At 41.5% G+C, this 15,730-nt stretch overlaps 1 pseudogene; it reads right to left on the bottom strand.

Annotated features, from left to right (window-relative positions):
* Positions 1-10,851: 10,851 nt before the first annotated feature.
* On the bottom strand, positions 10,852-12,240 carry LOC108304951 (annotated as a pseudogene).
* Between the last annotated feature and the right edge of the window lie 3,490 nt (positions 12,241-15,730).

Raw genomic sequence — 15,730 nt, 5'->3', positions numbered from 1 at the left:
CAATCAGATTCTCCTCTAAGAAAGTCTAGCTTAGGGAGGTGTCCCACCTCTAAAGCTAAAGTTCTTACTGCTGGAGACCCAGAAACTATTCTGCTTCTAGCTTCTAAAACTCTACCCATGTGTTGGTAAAGATAGTGACCAACATCTCCAGGCCTACATTTGATTCCTCACTTGCCATGATTCCTGGAAAAGTCTTAGAATTGAGTTTTGGCCCTGATTGGCCCCACTTGGGTGACTTACTCATCCTGAGCCAATCACAGAGGACAAGGGATGTGTGGGTCTGATTGGCTGGGCATGAGTCACATGACTCTTGCTGGAGCCAGGATTGACAAAAACACATCTGAATCTCACAGGATTGTAAGTATGGGAAGAATGATTACCTCAAAAGAAGATTGAGGTCCTGTGACCAGAAGAAGGATGAATATATTGTAGGCAGAAAAAATACAGGTATCAATCACGGCCAAGACCATATTATGATTTTTGGGGGTCTCGGGTGCTTTTACCTCCGAGTCCCTTCCTCCATTAAGAAAATTCTAGCACACAACTGTGTTGGTAGAAAGACAAAGATAATCTGGCTAGATTATATTCATGTTTTTCTTCTGATTTAAAAAAAATTAAAATGTTTTTATGGGCCCCTAAAAGTGTAATGGGCTCTAGGCAATGCACTTACTATCCCAATGGATAAAGCGGCCCTGACCAAACCTGGTCTCAGAAGGGAATAATTGAAGCAGAAACCTGCATTAACTGGCCAGCAAGTATTCTTCCTGTGCCTGCCTTGTACGCCTCCCTCCAGCCTGTCCTGAGAGCTCATGAGGAGGGGCAGCCAATTTTTCTGAAGAACTGACTTAGAGAAAAAGGAGAGGGAGAGCAAGTAATTTATGAGACAGACCAAGCAAATTATGGGCTTCTTAATAAGCATAATCTTCGTGCTAAGGGGTTTATCTGCCAGAGTGCCTTAATCTGCTTCCAAAGTTCATACGCATTAACTGCCCACTCTCTTAAGGGTGTAGACAGCCCCTTTCACAGATCTCTCACTTGCTGTAAACTAAGTTATATTTGTGGCTGTGATTTTTAGGATTACATGAAGTCAGTAACCTTTTATTTATTTATTTATTTATTTATTTATTTATTTATTTATTTATTTATTTATTTATTGAGATGGAGTTTTGCTCTTGTTGCCCAGGCAATGGTGTGATCTCAGCTCACTGCAACCTGTGCCTCCCGAGATCAAGCGATTCTCCTGCCTCAGCCTCCCTAGTAGATGGGATTACAGACGTGCACCATCACGCCCGGCTAATTTTGTATTTTTAGTAGAGATGGCGTTTCACCATGTTGGTCAGGCTGGTCTCAAACTCCAGACCTTAGTGATCCACCCACCTCAGCCTCCCAAAGTACTGGGATCACAGACGTGAGCCACCATGCCCATCCACATTTTACTTTCTTTTTCGAGAGTTTAGAGAGAGATGGACAAAGGTGATGATTTTATGGAGAGGAAAACCAGAGAAAGAGGGTCCTGAAAAGGGTCCTGACTGCTTTGGAACCAGAAGCCCTAAAGGGACTTTCCAAGTTTAGCTGGGAAATCTATTGTCCTTAGTAATTTACCCCACACTGCTCTGGACAGAGGGTCACCAGTCAGTATGGTGTTGTGCACACATTTCCCATTTGCTTAACATGTTGGTTATTTTTGCCATATTTGTGTAATAAACTGGACCATTATTTACTAAGCCTTTGTTTACTTTAAACCAACTCACTTTTATCCACATAGCCTCATTCTGAACAATATGATTTATGAGATCAGAAGTTTAATGAACCAGTTGCATTTTTTCTGATATATTTAATTAAAAATTAGTCAAATAGAAAACATTTGTAGGTACACAGCTTAAAGCCTTCATAAGCACCCCAATCATGTGCACATTCCTGGTAGGATATCTGCCACTAATTAGCTGCATGACATTAGCCAAGTCACTTCACTTCTCTGAGTTTTCGTTTCCTGGCCCACTTCATGTTTAATGGGCTGTGATTCTGAAATTCCAGAGATATATTTAGGTAGTTGAACTTAGCAGGATTGTGTTCCATTCCCCTCCTCCCCAACTTTTCTACCTTTTAACTTTCTCAGTATTAATTTAAAAATGAGGGGGTGCTGGGCATGGTGGCTCATGCCTGTAATCCCAGCACTTTGGGATTCACTTGAGGTCAGAAATTCAAGACCAGGCTGGCCAACATGGCAAAACCCCATCTCTACTAAAAATACAGAAAAAAACCCAGGAGGCAGAGGTTGCAGTGAGCTGAGATCACACCACGGCACTCCAGCCAGGGTGATACAGCGAGACTCCATCTCAAAAAATAAAATAAAATAAGGGGAAACTACATAAGCTTTGAAAATTGATATACCTTGAACCACTCTCTTTTCACCCTCATTCTCTGTATTCCAAATCTACTGATTTTCCCCAAAATTCCTGTCTACCCAAGCTCCTTGAAAAGCTCAGAGGCTTTACACATGCTGTACTCTCTGAATGTAACACTCGACCGGCAACACTTAACACTTACTCATTCTCCACATCTCAGCTCAAATGTTCCTCCCTCGGGGAAGTCTTCCCAACCTCTTACCACTGCTTCTCCATAGGTCAGATCTTCCTATTCAATGCTTCCATATCATTCTGTATTCCAGCAGGTATTTTTTATTTTATTTTTTTGTAAATTTCAGGCTATCACTTCGTGAATGCCCAGCCTCCTCAACAGACGGTTAAGTTTTTTAAGGGCAGGAATATCATTTGCTTTCCTTTCCATTGTGTTACCAGGAATTTCTAGAGTGTCTGTAACACAGTAGGCACCCAATCTAGTGAATAAATGAAATTTGCAGGACAGACTAATTGTAAAATTTCATAGAAATACTTTTTTATCAGGGGTGGAGGGTGGTAACCTGTTGTAGAATGTCTCAACTTTTCAGTCACAAGATTGGTTTTAATGTTTTGCCTAAATTCTTTCTTACTCTTGGCAGAGAAGACACTTCACAAATAGAGTTATACCTGACTGCTGTAGTCTTTGGGAGCCAAGAAGTTACAAGCTGCTTCTCTGATGGAGTCTGGAATTTCCTCCCACTCTTTACACAAGGCAAACCCAAATGTTCTTGATGCCTGTTAATTGCAAATGAAGCCTCCTGTTACCTGCTTCAACCCAATTATCTACAAAGCTGGTCAAAAATGTTCAGATGGAGATGGTTTAAGAACAAAGAGGAAGGGAGAACATTATTTGAGCAGCAAGTAACCCAGCAAAATCTATCATGGTTAATTATTTGCTCTTAATTGTCAGGAAATGAAGGATGGATGGAATAGGCTTTAAACAGAATAATACTGAAAGTCTCCTACCCAAATGCTGTAGCCAAATTTGCAAGTGAGACTTTTCATAATCCATGGGTTGTTAATTATCTAAACATGGGTCCCTCAGAGCTGCCTGAGTGAAGATTAATTAGTTTTTGAAATAATAGCTAAATTGATGCAGGGAGGGAGTTCAGACTCCAAAATAATGGCTGAAAATTCACCATCCTATTTCTTCATTTCTCTGTGTTGGGCTCCTAAAGGACATTCATCTCCATTGCTTTTGCAGAAAAGGCTTATTAATCAAACAGGCAAATGGGTCTTCCTAAATTTGTGACGTGGAATGAAAAAGTGGCCCTGAAAAGTACACGGGAAAAAAAAACGCTGGTGACTTGCTGCATGGACTTTCTTCTAAACTCAGTTATAGCCAGACGCTTTCTTCCCAACACATGCATGGCAAGGCACAAACCTCAAAACTCTATTCTTTTATCCTGGACTGGAAAATGGGGCTGTGGAAAGAGATTCTTATAAGCCCACAATTCAGTCCAAAGACTGGACTTTTGACTCAGAGAATTTAAACTACTTTTGTAGGTATAGAGTCTTCTGAGATCATGGGAAACACACCTCATTTGGGATAAATCCCCATTAGGGATTAGGATAAAACAGACAGTGATTTATCCAATGATTTCCCTTCCCCCAGTGGCCAAATGTTGGCCTACTTAACTCTGGGCACTCTTCTCCCTGGTGCCAGAGGAAGCTCTTGGGCAGAGAAGACAAAGGCAGGTGAAAACTACCCATAGCTGCAGGTAATTTCAGACAGGATGAGGGGGACACTGGATGAGGCATCAACAACACCTGCTACAGCAGCCATCCCCCCCCCCGCCAGAGCAGGTGAAATGGAGTATGAGAAGTTTGGTATGACTGTCCACACAGATCATGATATATTATTAAATTGTGGACGTGGAAAACACATAGCAGTTTCCACAGTGAGCCCCTAAATTGAAGTGAGAAGGATAGACACTTCAGAATCCATCACTAACCTGAAATTGAGCTGCTTCCTATATGAGCAACTTTATGCAATGTGATTTAAAGAAGACACACATGAGGGATTTATTTAAGCAGTGATGATTAGAGATTCCAACAATGAAGTCTGGAGGGTGAAGGCAGTTGGTACTTAGTATGTGGCCATGTCCAAAGAAATAACCCCTGTCTTAATCATAGCCACTGGGCTTTTGTGTCTTTTTCCCTCCTACCCTAGAGCTTGGGCTGAGCCCACTTTGTTTTCCGACCTTTTTCACAAGTTCTGGTGTTGCCCTGGATTTGGTTTTCCCAGAAAAAAAAAAAACAGAAAGAGGAGGATTCAAGTAGTTTATGTGATAGGTGATCCCAGGAAAGTGGATGTCTATGGTGCGTTTTCTGGGAAGTAGACAAAAAGGGAGTCAGCATGTGGGATGTTTCTTAAAGAAGGTACTTGAAATCAACGCTTGTGGAAAAAAGGCAGAAGGAATTAGGGATGGGCAGAGAGAGAAGATTAGCCATAGGGCAGGCTGTGCAACCCTACAGGGAGCTCTGGAGCTGGAGCAGACTTTCAGAGTTGTCCCGAATTTGACTGGGATGGCTAGGCCTTTATAGCCCCACCTCAACTAGTCATTGGATGTGGGCTTCCCCGGAACACCATGTGTCCTTCGACAAAGCAGCTCTCTGTAGATGAGGCAATCCCTAAAGAGATCAACAGCTGAAGTTAATCTGCCGGCAACCTTCCCAACAGCTGAGCAACAAGTCCATCCATGATGGGCATCTGGATGGTGCATCACAGTACCCAGCACATTAGGGATTGGGATAAAACAGACAATGATAGAAATAAGCCAATAAACAGTGTATGACTGAGGAGTTACCACCGTGGGCTATCGGAGTTATCCCATCTAGGATAGCAAGGGAGCTGGGGCATTTATCCACCAACTCTCATCAGATATTGGTTGAGAACTAATTCTGAGGAGCGTTAACTGTCTGGCATTTCCTGAGCACAGGGCCATTGGGCTCCTCCAGTCACTGGCAAAAGCTATCAGGCAGAGACACAGGCATTGGCTGCCTGAAGCCTTAGGCCGAGAGCACGCAGAATGGTGAAAGCCAAGGGCATATGACTGGGCCATCAGAAATATCAACTAATGCACAAAATTGTTAACCAAGGACAACCCTAAAAGAATTTTTTTTTTAGCTGGGCACAGTGGCTCACGCCTGTAATTCCAGCACTTTGGGAGGCCGAAGTGGATGGATCATCTGAGGTTGAGAGTTCAAGACCAGCCTGACCAGCATGGTGAAACCCCATCTCTACTAAAAATACAAATTTAGCCAGGCGTGGTGGCACATGCCTGTAATCCCAGTTACTTAGGAGGCTGGGGCAGGAGAATTGCTTGAACCCAGGAGGCAGAGGTTGTGGTGAGCCAAGATTGTGCCATTGCACTCTAGCCTGGGCAAGAGCAAAACTTCATCTCAAAAAAAAAAAAATTTTTTTTTCTACCACACAAGATAGCTCTGACTACTCTCTGCACTGCCAAATCTATTACAGCACTCAGGGAACCATTCTTTGGTCAAACTGCAATTAGGAATAATCTCCCTAAAATGCAAAACAGAACATGTCACTCTTGCTACTTAAAACCCTATCCTGCCTCCAACCGTACTACAAGAAGTGGAGGTTTCTTACTCTGGCTTAAAAGGCCCACCTGGTCCCTGCCCACCTCTAAACCATAATCTCTTCTCATCTTAGCCTGTCTGCCCCACCCAGTTATAATAAATTCATTTATGTCTTTCAAAGTCACCATGATCTCTTTTTTCCTGGCCTTTCCATATGCTGTTCCCCTTGCTTGTAATACTTTTCCCCCACTCTCCCTCACTCCCATGGCTCTCTCAGGTCTCAGCTTAGGAGCTCTTCTTCCAGGAAGCCTTCTTTGTCCCATAGGTTGGGTGGATACCTCTTCTTTACAATCCCATAACACCATGGACTTTCCCACTGGCAGTATTTATATACTGCATTATATTTTCTTGCTGCTGACACATCTGTCTTACCTAGTAGACTCTAAGCTTTGCAAGGGCAGAGACCATGACTTGCTCACCAATATGTTGTTAGTACCTGGCACAAACACCTGGCATATGGTAGTTAATCAAGAAATTGTGGCTGAATAAATGTGGGGTAAAGCTTAGTGAACTTTGTTCCATACCCATATTACATGATGCCCTAAACCCTTCCCAATTTGATCCAGTTCCAGTTCTGGCAATCACTTTGATGCAATCTAGACAATTTCACAATGGACCATGGAGGAAGTCTTTGCTGTGTGGTCTAGCAAAGGGATCATGCTTTTCATACCTGTGTATCTTGAGAAATTTGATATTTGGGATCTCAAGAGAAAAGACACAATGATTCAAGGAAGAAAAGGCTTTTAAAACAAAATGATGGAAGTGAAGTGTGTGGAGGAATAGATGTTCAAAAACAAGAGAAGGTTTGATTCATTAAGAAGGAAGAATGTGAATTTAATGAGGTCTCTGTGGTGGCTGAGGTACAGGCCTCATCTTTTACAGCTGCCTTCAGCTAGAGACATGGAGATGATAAATCAGAAATCTGGAATCATTATCAATCTGCAAAGATTCAGCCCACATACTAATTGACCTCCAGGAATGACATTGGAATTTTGGAATCTAAATGCATCCAGATGTCCAAGCAATCACTAATCCCCAAGGAAGTCAGTCAAATTAGCTGGGGCCCAGCAGGCTGTGGCATGGAAGAAATTGGACAGGGCCTAAAGGAAATCAATATGCAGGCCAGAATTTAAGTGGAAATCAGAAAGCAAGGATTGACACTGGTATAGCAATTCTTCTTTCAATTAATGCTTCTTTTTCCACAGAGTATAAACTACATGAGGACAGGAATTCTGTCTGTCCTTTTACAGATGTATCCTCAGGGCCTATCACAGTGCCAAATATGTAGCAAATCTTCATTAAATATTTGCCAAAAAATGAACAATTGAATCATTAAATGTTAAAGTACTGTCTAAAAATTTACAATATCTTCTTGCTGTCAGTTTCTCCCATTTTGTCTCTTGCTTTTCTTCACCGTGCTGTTGAGCCTGTAGCTGAGGCGAAGATGTAGAGGAACTGGAGCTGTCATACCTTGATGGTGGAAACGTCAATTTGTACAAGTACTTTGAAAAACTATCCAGCAGCTTGCTAAACTTTATAACTAAAGTTGAACATAGGCCTGGTGCATGCCTGTCATCCCAGCATTTTGGAGGCCTAGGTGGGAGGATTGCTTAAGCCCATGAGTTTGACACCAGTCTGAGCAACATAGCAAAACCCCATCTCTACAAAAAATTAAAAAGTTAACCAGGTGTGGTGGTGTGCACCTGTAGTCCCAGCTACTCAGGAGGTTGAGGTGGGAGGATCACGCGAGCTGGGGAATCAAGTCTGCAGTGAGCCATAATTGCACCACTGCACTCGAGTTTTGGTGACAGGGCAAGACCCTGTCTCAAAACAATAAATAAAGTTGAACATAGGCATACCTGATGACTCATTTCTAGGTATTTCCTTAATACGAATACCTAACATATTTCTAATGCAAATGCCTAATATTCATTTGGGTTCACTATAAGACATGTAAGAATGTTCATAGCATCACTATTTACAATGGCCCCAAATTGAAAATGACCAAGATGCCTATAGTAGAATGGATAACATGGATAAATATATTGTGGTATATATGGTAATGAAAATAAACAACTACAGGAAATCAAATGGATGAATACAACAAATATGATGTTGGGTGAAAGAAGCCAGACACAAGAGTACTTGTGTATTATTCAACTTATATAAACCTCAAAACAGGCAAATATTCTCTTAGAAGACAGGGAATGGATGCCGTTGGGGATGGTAGTGACCAAAATGGGATATGGAAGATGTGGAGATGTTCTAGCAACGATCCACTTCTGGATCCGAGCGTGGGTTACATGGATATGCTGTTCAGATTTCAAATATTCATTGCCCCGCGTGCACTTATGATCTGTGATTTTTGCTATACCTGGGTTATACTTTATTTTATATGTTTCAAAACTTAAAAATTATTCTGGGCAATGAGCTTCAAACCCAATGACTTCAGAGGCCACTATGTTTACTTGATGTATGCGAGAGAAATGGGCCACTGTGCCAGGTGTGAGAAAAAAAACAAAAAACAAAAACAAAACGTGGTAGGGGTCATGGTGAACTGAGAAGACAGGTCCTCTAAAAACATTTAAATTCAGATTTAGATCCTATAAGACTATCTCCCCCTCAGAGTATAAGCTCCAAGAGGACAGAAATTTCTGGTTTTTTATTGGCCTAATCTTCAGAACCAGGGACAGAGCTTCACACATAATGGATGCTTGATGTATGTGTTGAAAAATATTGACTACAGCTCTATGACCCCAGAATTATGCCCTTTATCCAGAAGGATGTGGTTATAAAGCCCATAAATGAATATGCATAGCCAATCAGTCCCCCATACTGAACCCAGAAGACTATACAGACAGACCTTTGAGATTTGGATGATATATTCTAATCTTTACAGACTCCAAAAAGGAAAAGATCTTGGAATTGTTTCTTGTTCTATTATGATTCTGTGCCAATGCCTACAAGCCACTCAGTGGATACAGGATTTTCTTCTTGATTCTCGGAAATGATATCCATGACACATTATCCAACCTGGAAACCTCTTCCACTTGGACCCTCATTCTTAACTTTACCTCTCCTCCAGATCCTCCATTCCAGTCACTGCTCATTCCTCATGTGTTCAGTTTTCAGGGTGGTTTTTCAGTCATTTGGATCCTCCTTGTGTTCTACTGTTGGATGAGAGGTTGGAGAGTGGAAGGGAACCCAGATCTCTTGAGAGGAGAAGAAGAGATGCTCACCCTGGTTCCCTTACAGTGGATTATCAAAAGAGCAATCAGTAAAACCTCCAGCTAACTCATATGTTATGCATGATTATACTAAAAGAATATCTATCTCCTACTGCTGTATTAGCCTTAATATATGCCACAAGGAGTAGAAGAAAAATATGTCCCTCTATTCCCCATCATAATTATCATCACACTGTATTTTGATTAGCTGTATGCAATCTGCTTCCCCTAGGAGACTGTGAGCTCCCTGAGGGCATGGACTTTTATTTTTCTATACATCTAACTGTCCTCAAGGCACTCACAGTGGGTGCCATATGTTGAAGTGCTCTTCTAGGTAGTAGTTGAAAGGAAAGCTGCTGCCACTGGCAAAAAAGGGGAGCATTTTAAATCAAATTCATGTTTACCTCCAACAGATCACATCTGTACAAACTTCTGTACAGTCAATACTTCCACTACACAAGACAAATGGCACCAAATAAGAGTTAAGACAACTGAAAGCTTGAACCATTCCAAATGATGACTTTGCATATAGTTCTCTCAACTGGAAACTTTGCATGCCTGCCCTGCCTCTCATGTCAGGAATACTACATTCAGAGTAGAACATTTAAGATAACATAAATACATCCTCTGGACTTTAAGAGCATCCGCAGGGACCGCTAGGCACCAGTACCATAAACAACCTAATTCCAGCCTATATTTTAAAATTAGATATATTAATAGCTTTTGAGGTGAAGATGTGGAGAAACTGGAACCCTCATATATTGATGGCGGGAATGTGAAAATGTTTTTCCACAGCCACTGGGGAAAACAGTTTGGAGGTTCTCCAAAATGTTCAACATAAGCTGGGTGCAGTGGCTCATGCCTGAAATGCCAGCACTTTGGGACGCCAAGGCAGCAGGATTGTTTGAGCTCAGGAGCTCAAGATCAGGCTGGGCAACATAATGACACCCTGTCTCTATTTAAAAAATTTTAAAACAATTAGCCACGCATGGTGGTGTGTGCCTGTAGTCCCAGCTACTCAGGAGGCTGAGGAGGGAAGAGCACTTGAGCTCAGGAGTTCAGACTTGCAGTGAGCTATGATTGTGCCGCTGCACTCCAGCCTAGGCAAGAGAGTACCTTGTCTAAAAAAAAAAAAAAAGTTAAATGTAGAATTACCATATGACCCAGCAATTCTACTCCTAAATATATATCCAGCAGAACTGAAAATAAGTACTCAAATTCTTGAGACTCAACAAGTTACAAATGCTCGTAGAAGCATTATTTACAATAGCCAAAAGGTGGAAACCATCCAAATGTCTATCAACAGAAGAATGGATAAACAAATTGTGCTATATCCATGCCTTAGAATATTATTCCACCAAAGAAAAGAATGAAGTACTGTTACATGCTTCAAGTGGATGAGCCTAGAGCACATTCTGCTAAGTCAAAGAGGCCAGACACAAAAGGTAACATACTATAGGTTTCCATTTGCATGAAATATCCAGAATAAAGTCACTGAAACAGAAAAAAAATAGTTTTTCTTTTTCTTTTTCTTATTATGAAGATGTTTATTAAATCACAGTATGTTACAGATTATATCCTAATAAGTCTTTCATCTTTAGGCTAATATGATAAAAAACCTACTTGGCCACATTACTTCTTGAGTTTCTTTTGGGCGGCTTTCTTCTTGACCATCTGTAATCGCTTCATAGCATTGAGCTGTGATTCTTGTGAGGCTGGACCTTTAAGGGATGCTGAGGAAGAGCTGCTGGATTCTGAAGCAGTTTTACTAGTAGTACTTCCACTAGGTCTTGATGTTCCACTATTTCCATTCCCACTTAGTTGGCTGCTGCTTCCTGGAACTAAACTACTTGGACTAGGAAGACCTACTTTGCTTACATTGTCACAAGTAACTGAGTGACTAAGGCCAGTTTTACCCAAAGTTAGAGGTGGAGGTGGTTTCAACGGTACAGTGGGTGTAGTGCTATTACTGGAACCGATTCCACCTTTCGATGATGCTGCTAGACCAGTCAAACCTGCAGGTTTCTAGTTAGCTGATGTGGTAGCAGGTTTCCCAGTATTGTTTTGTGTTGTTGAACTCGATTTTGCTGTTGAGGGACCAGCAGAGGAGGTTTTGGCTGCAAAAGCTGCCCATCCAGTTAAGCCACTAGTTACTGATGAGGAAACGCTGGCACTAGAAGAATTTCCTGAAGTAACTGTGGATGTCTTGACTTCTGTTCTCTTAAATGCTAGAAAAGTTGTCTCTTGTTTCAGTTTAGTTTCTAGTTTCTTAACCAATGGATCTTTGACAGCTGGAGCTACAGAAACAACTGTAGGGGCTGGTTTCTGTGGCGGTTTCTGAGTTTTTTGAGCCATTCTTTTCATTTGTCTGGTGCATTGGGCACAATACCACACCAGATGAGGGTCATTTGCTTCCTTGCCTGTCACCTGGGGTTTATGGCAATCTCGGTGGTAGACATTATGGCTCTCCTGACATTCTACTAATTGATTACCAGATGCCACCATCATTTGCCTACAAACACTGCAGGCCAATCCCATTTCCATGGCAAAATCATCAGCACTGGTCTCCTCAAAACTGGAAAGGTGAGCCATAGCTAAATCCTTGCTAGTTTAGACAGTAATGGGAGAGGACTGTGTCTCTGGTTTCTCCAATCTAGGTTTCTTTGGAATACCAACTCCTTCAGTGACGTCTGATTTCATTTTATCAACAGGTCTCTTTTCAGCTTCCTTCTTTACCTTTTCAGTTGTGAGGGCCTTGCCATTATTATTTCCAGAAGGAAGACTGGATGATATTTTGGGCTCTTGCTTAACGGAAATGCTTTTTGTGCTTGAAATTTTGGGTGGCTCCACATCCTTTTGGATGAACGGTAACTGGAATCAATGCCCCGAGCCAAAGATTCATCAAGCAGCGCTTTTAGCTTTTGAGCAAAATCTTTACTCTTTGAATGTAAGAAACCTAGTGCTTTCAAAAAAATGGGATCAAGTTCCAAGTTCATAGTAGCAGCCATTACAAACACTTCTGTATTTTCTGCAATGATCAGTTATACTTTCTTCGTTTTCTTTTAAAATTGCTTCTGTGTTTCAATAGATGGCCTCACCATTCCACCCTGCCCTGCCAATCCATCTGGTCAGCTTTTTTTCTTAATGCAAACATAATATCTGCTAATTGTAGAAGATTTAGAAAATATAAGGAAGGAAAAATTATTTTTAAAAAACACATATGGAGAGGTGCACAAAGATGGCCGAGAGGTGGCAACACCAGAATGCAGCTCCCAGCGAATGAGACGCAGAGGGCTAGAGGACTTCACAATTCCAAGCAAGGTGCCAGGTTTGTTTCGGTGGGACTGGTAGGTCACTGAAAATAGCCCAGGGAAGGCAAGCTGAAGCCGAAGCAGGGCAAGAGCAGCCCAGAGAGAGTGAACTGAGACAAGGCAGGGCACATTACAGGTGGGGATGTGCAGCTGGCTCGGAGAGTCGGGGACTTCACCCTTTCAGTGCTCGGATTCGGATGCTCATCCATCCTGCAACCCACAACCCATGACAGTCCCGCCGGACTGAGGGGCGCCGTGGGTTACCGATGCAAATCGGAGTGATGGCTCCTGCCTGGTGCTGCAAGTCATGGGCAGGGACCTGGGCAGAAGTCTGGACTAACACCAGTGGGACAGAACTACCCATCCCACAGAAAGAGGCAGAGTTGAAAGCAGGGAAACAGGCCATAAGGCCAGGCAGGTCCCACCCTCACAAAACTCAAACTGAAATGAGCACGCTAGAGAGCTTTGCAGCAAATACACTAGTTTGACCCCAACTGGGAATATCAAGCTCAGGGAAGGAGAGATATCACAGGGAAGGTGGGGCTAATCTCATCTGTGTAAACAAACTCCAGGGGGAGACCACCCACCCAGCAGCCTGACTGAAGCTGAGGCAGCCCAGCAGTGCCTCTACAGGCCACAAAAGATATAGCTCCAACCTCAACAAAAAGGACGTCCACTCAGATTCATCCCACAATCACCACCATCAAAGATCAAAGCGAGATAAATCCACCAAGATAGGAAGAAACCAGTTTCTTCCTATGGATGAAACCATCAAAGACCAGAACACCTCTTACCCTCCCAGGGATCACAACTCCTCACCATCAAGAGAACAAAACAAGACAGAGAATGTGTTTGATGAATTGACAGAAGCAGGCTTCAGAAGCTGAATAATAACAAACTTCTCTGAGTTAAAACACCATGTTCTAACCCAATGCAAAGAAACTAAGAACCTTGAAAAAAGGTTAGACGAAATGCTAACTAGAATAACCAGCTTAAAGAAGAACATAAATGACTCGATGGAGCTGAAAAACATAGCATGAGAACTTCACAAGACATACACAAGTTGCAACAGCCTAATCGATCACACAGAAGAAAAAATATCAGAGATTGAAGATTAAATCAATGAAATAAAATCAGAAAGCAAGATTAGAGAATAAAGAGTGAAAAGAAATGAACAAAGCCTCCAAGAAATATGGGATTATGTGGAAAGACCTAATCTACACTTGATTGGTGTACCTGAATGTGACAGGGAGAATGAATCCAAGCTGGAAAATACTCTTCAGGATATTATCCAAGAGAACTTCCCAAACCTAACAAGTCAGGCCAACATTCAAATCCAGGAAATACAGAGAACACCACAAAGATAAAGAAGAGCAACCCCAAGGCAAATAATTGTCAGATTCACCAAGGTTGAAATGAAGGAAAAAAATCCTAAGGGCAGCCAGAGAGAAAGATTGAGTCACCCATAAAGGAAAGACCATCAGACTCACAGAGGCTCTCTCGGCAGAAATCCTACAAGCTAGAAGGGAGTGGGGGCCAATATTCAACATCCTTAAAGAAAAGAACTTTCAACCAGAATTCCAAATCCGACCAAACTAAAGCAAAGGAGAAATAAAATCCTTTATGGACAAGCAATTGCTGAGAGATTTCATCACTACAAGACCTGCCTTACAAGAGTTCCTGAAGGAAGAACTAAACATGGAAAGGAGCAACCAGTATGAGCCACTGCAAAAACGTACCAAATGGTAAAGAACAATTACACAATGAAGAAACCATGTTAACTAACAGGCAAAACAACCACCCAGTAACAAAATGGCAGGATCAAATTCAAACATAACAATATTAATGTTGAATGTAAATGGCCTAAATGCCCCAATCAAAAGACACAGACTAGCAAATTGGATAAAAGTCAAGACCCACTGGTGTGCTATATTCAGGAGACCCATCTCACATGCAGACTCACATAGACTCAAAAAAAGGGATGCAAGAAGATTTACCAAGCCAATTGAGAGGGGAAAAAAAGGAAAGGTAGCAATCCTAGTCTCTGATAAAATGGACTTCAAACCAACAAAGATTGAAAGAGACAAAGAAGGGCATTACATAATGGTAAAAGGATCAATGCAACAAGAAGAGCTAACTATCCTAAAAATATATGTACCCAATGCAGGAGCACCCAGATATATAAAGCAAGTTCTTAATGACCTACAAAGAGACTTAGACTCCTGCACAATAATAGTGGGAGGCTTTAACACTCCACTGATAATATTGGACAGATCAACAAGACAGAAAGTCAACAAGGATATCCAGGACTTGAATGCAGATCTGGACCAAGAAGACCTAATAGACATCTGCAGAACTCTCCACCCCAAATCCACAGAATACACATTGAGAAGCAACACATCACACTTACCCTAAAATTGACCACATAATTGGAAGTAAAGCACTCCTCAGCAAATGCAAAAGAACAGAAATCGTAACAAACAATCTTCAGACCACAGGGCAATCAAATTAGAACTCGGGATTAAGAAAAGCACTCAAAACCACACAATCACATGGAAACTGAACAACTTGCTCCTGAATTACAATGGAATAAACAATGAAATGAAGGAAGAAATAAAAATGTTCTTGAAAACTAACGAGAATGAAGACACAACTTACCAGAATCTAAGGGACACATTTAAAGCAGTGTCTAGAGGAAAACTTTATAGCAATAAATTCCCACATGAGAAACAAGGAAAGATATAAAATTGACACACTATTGTCAAAATTGAAAGTGCTAGAGGAGCAAGATCAAAAAAACTCAAAAACAAGCAGAAGACAAAAAATAACTAAGATCAGAGCAGAACTGAAGGAGACAGAGACACAAAAAACCCTTCAAAAAATCAACAAATCCAGGAGCTGATTTTTTGAAAAGATCAACAAAATAGACTGCTAGCTAGACTAATAAAAAAGAATAGAAAGAAGCATCAAATAGATGCAATAAAAAACAATAAAGGGGAGATCACCACTGATTCCTTGGAAATACAAACTACCATCAGAGATTACTACAAACAGCTCTATGCACATAAACCAGTAAATCTGGAAGAAATTGATAAACTCCTGGACACTTGCACACTCCCAAGACTAAGCCAGGAAGAAGTTGAAATCCTGAATAGAACAATAACAAGGTCTAAAGTCGAGGCAGCAA

The sequence above is a fragment of the Cebus imitator genome, unplaced genomic scaffold (assembly GCF_001604975.1).
Source record: "Cebus imitator isolate Cc_AM_T3 unplaced genomic scaffold, Cebus_imitator-1.0 Scaffold59, whole genome shotgun sequence".
Lineage (NCBI taxonomy): Eukaryota > Metazoa > Chordata > Mammalia > Primates > Cebidae > Cebus > Cebus imitator.
The sequence above is the reverse complement of the archived record's forward strand: the minus strand, read 5'-3'. Positions and strand labels throughout refer to the sequence as shown.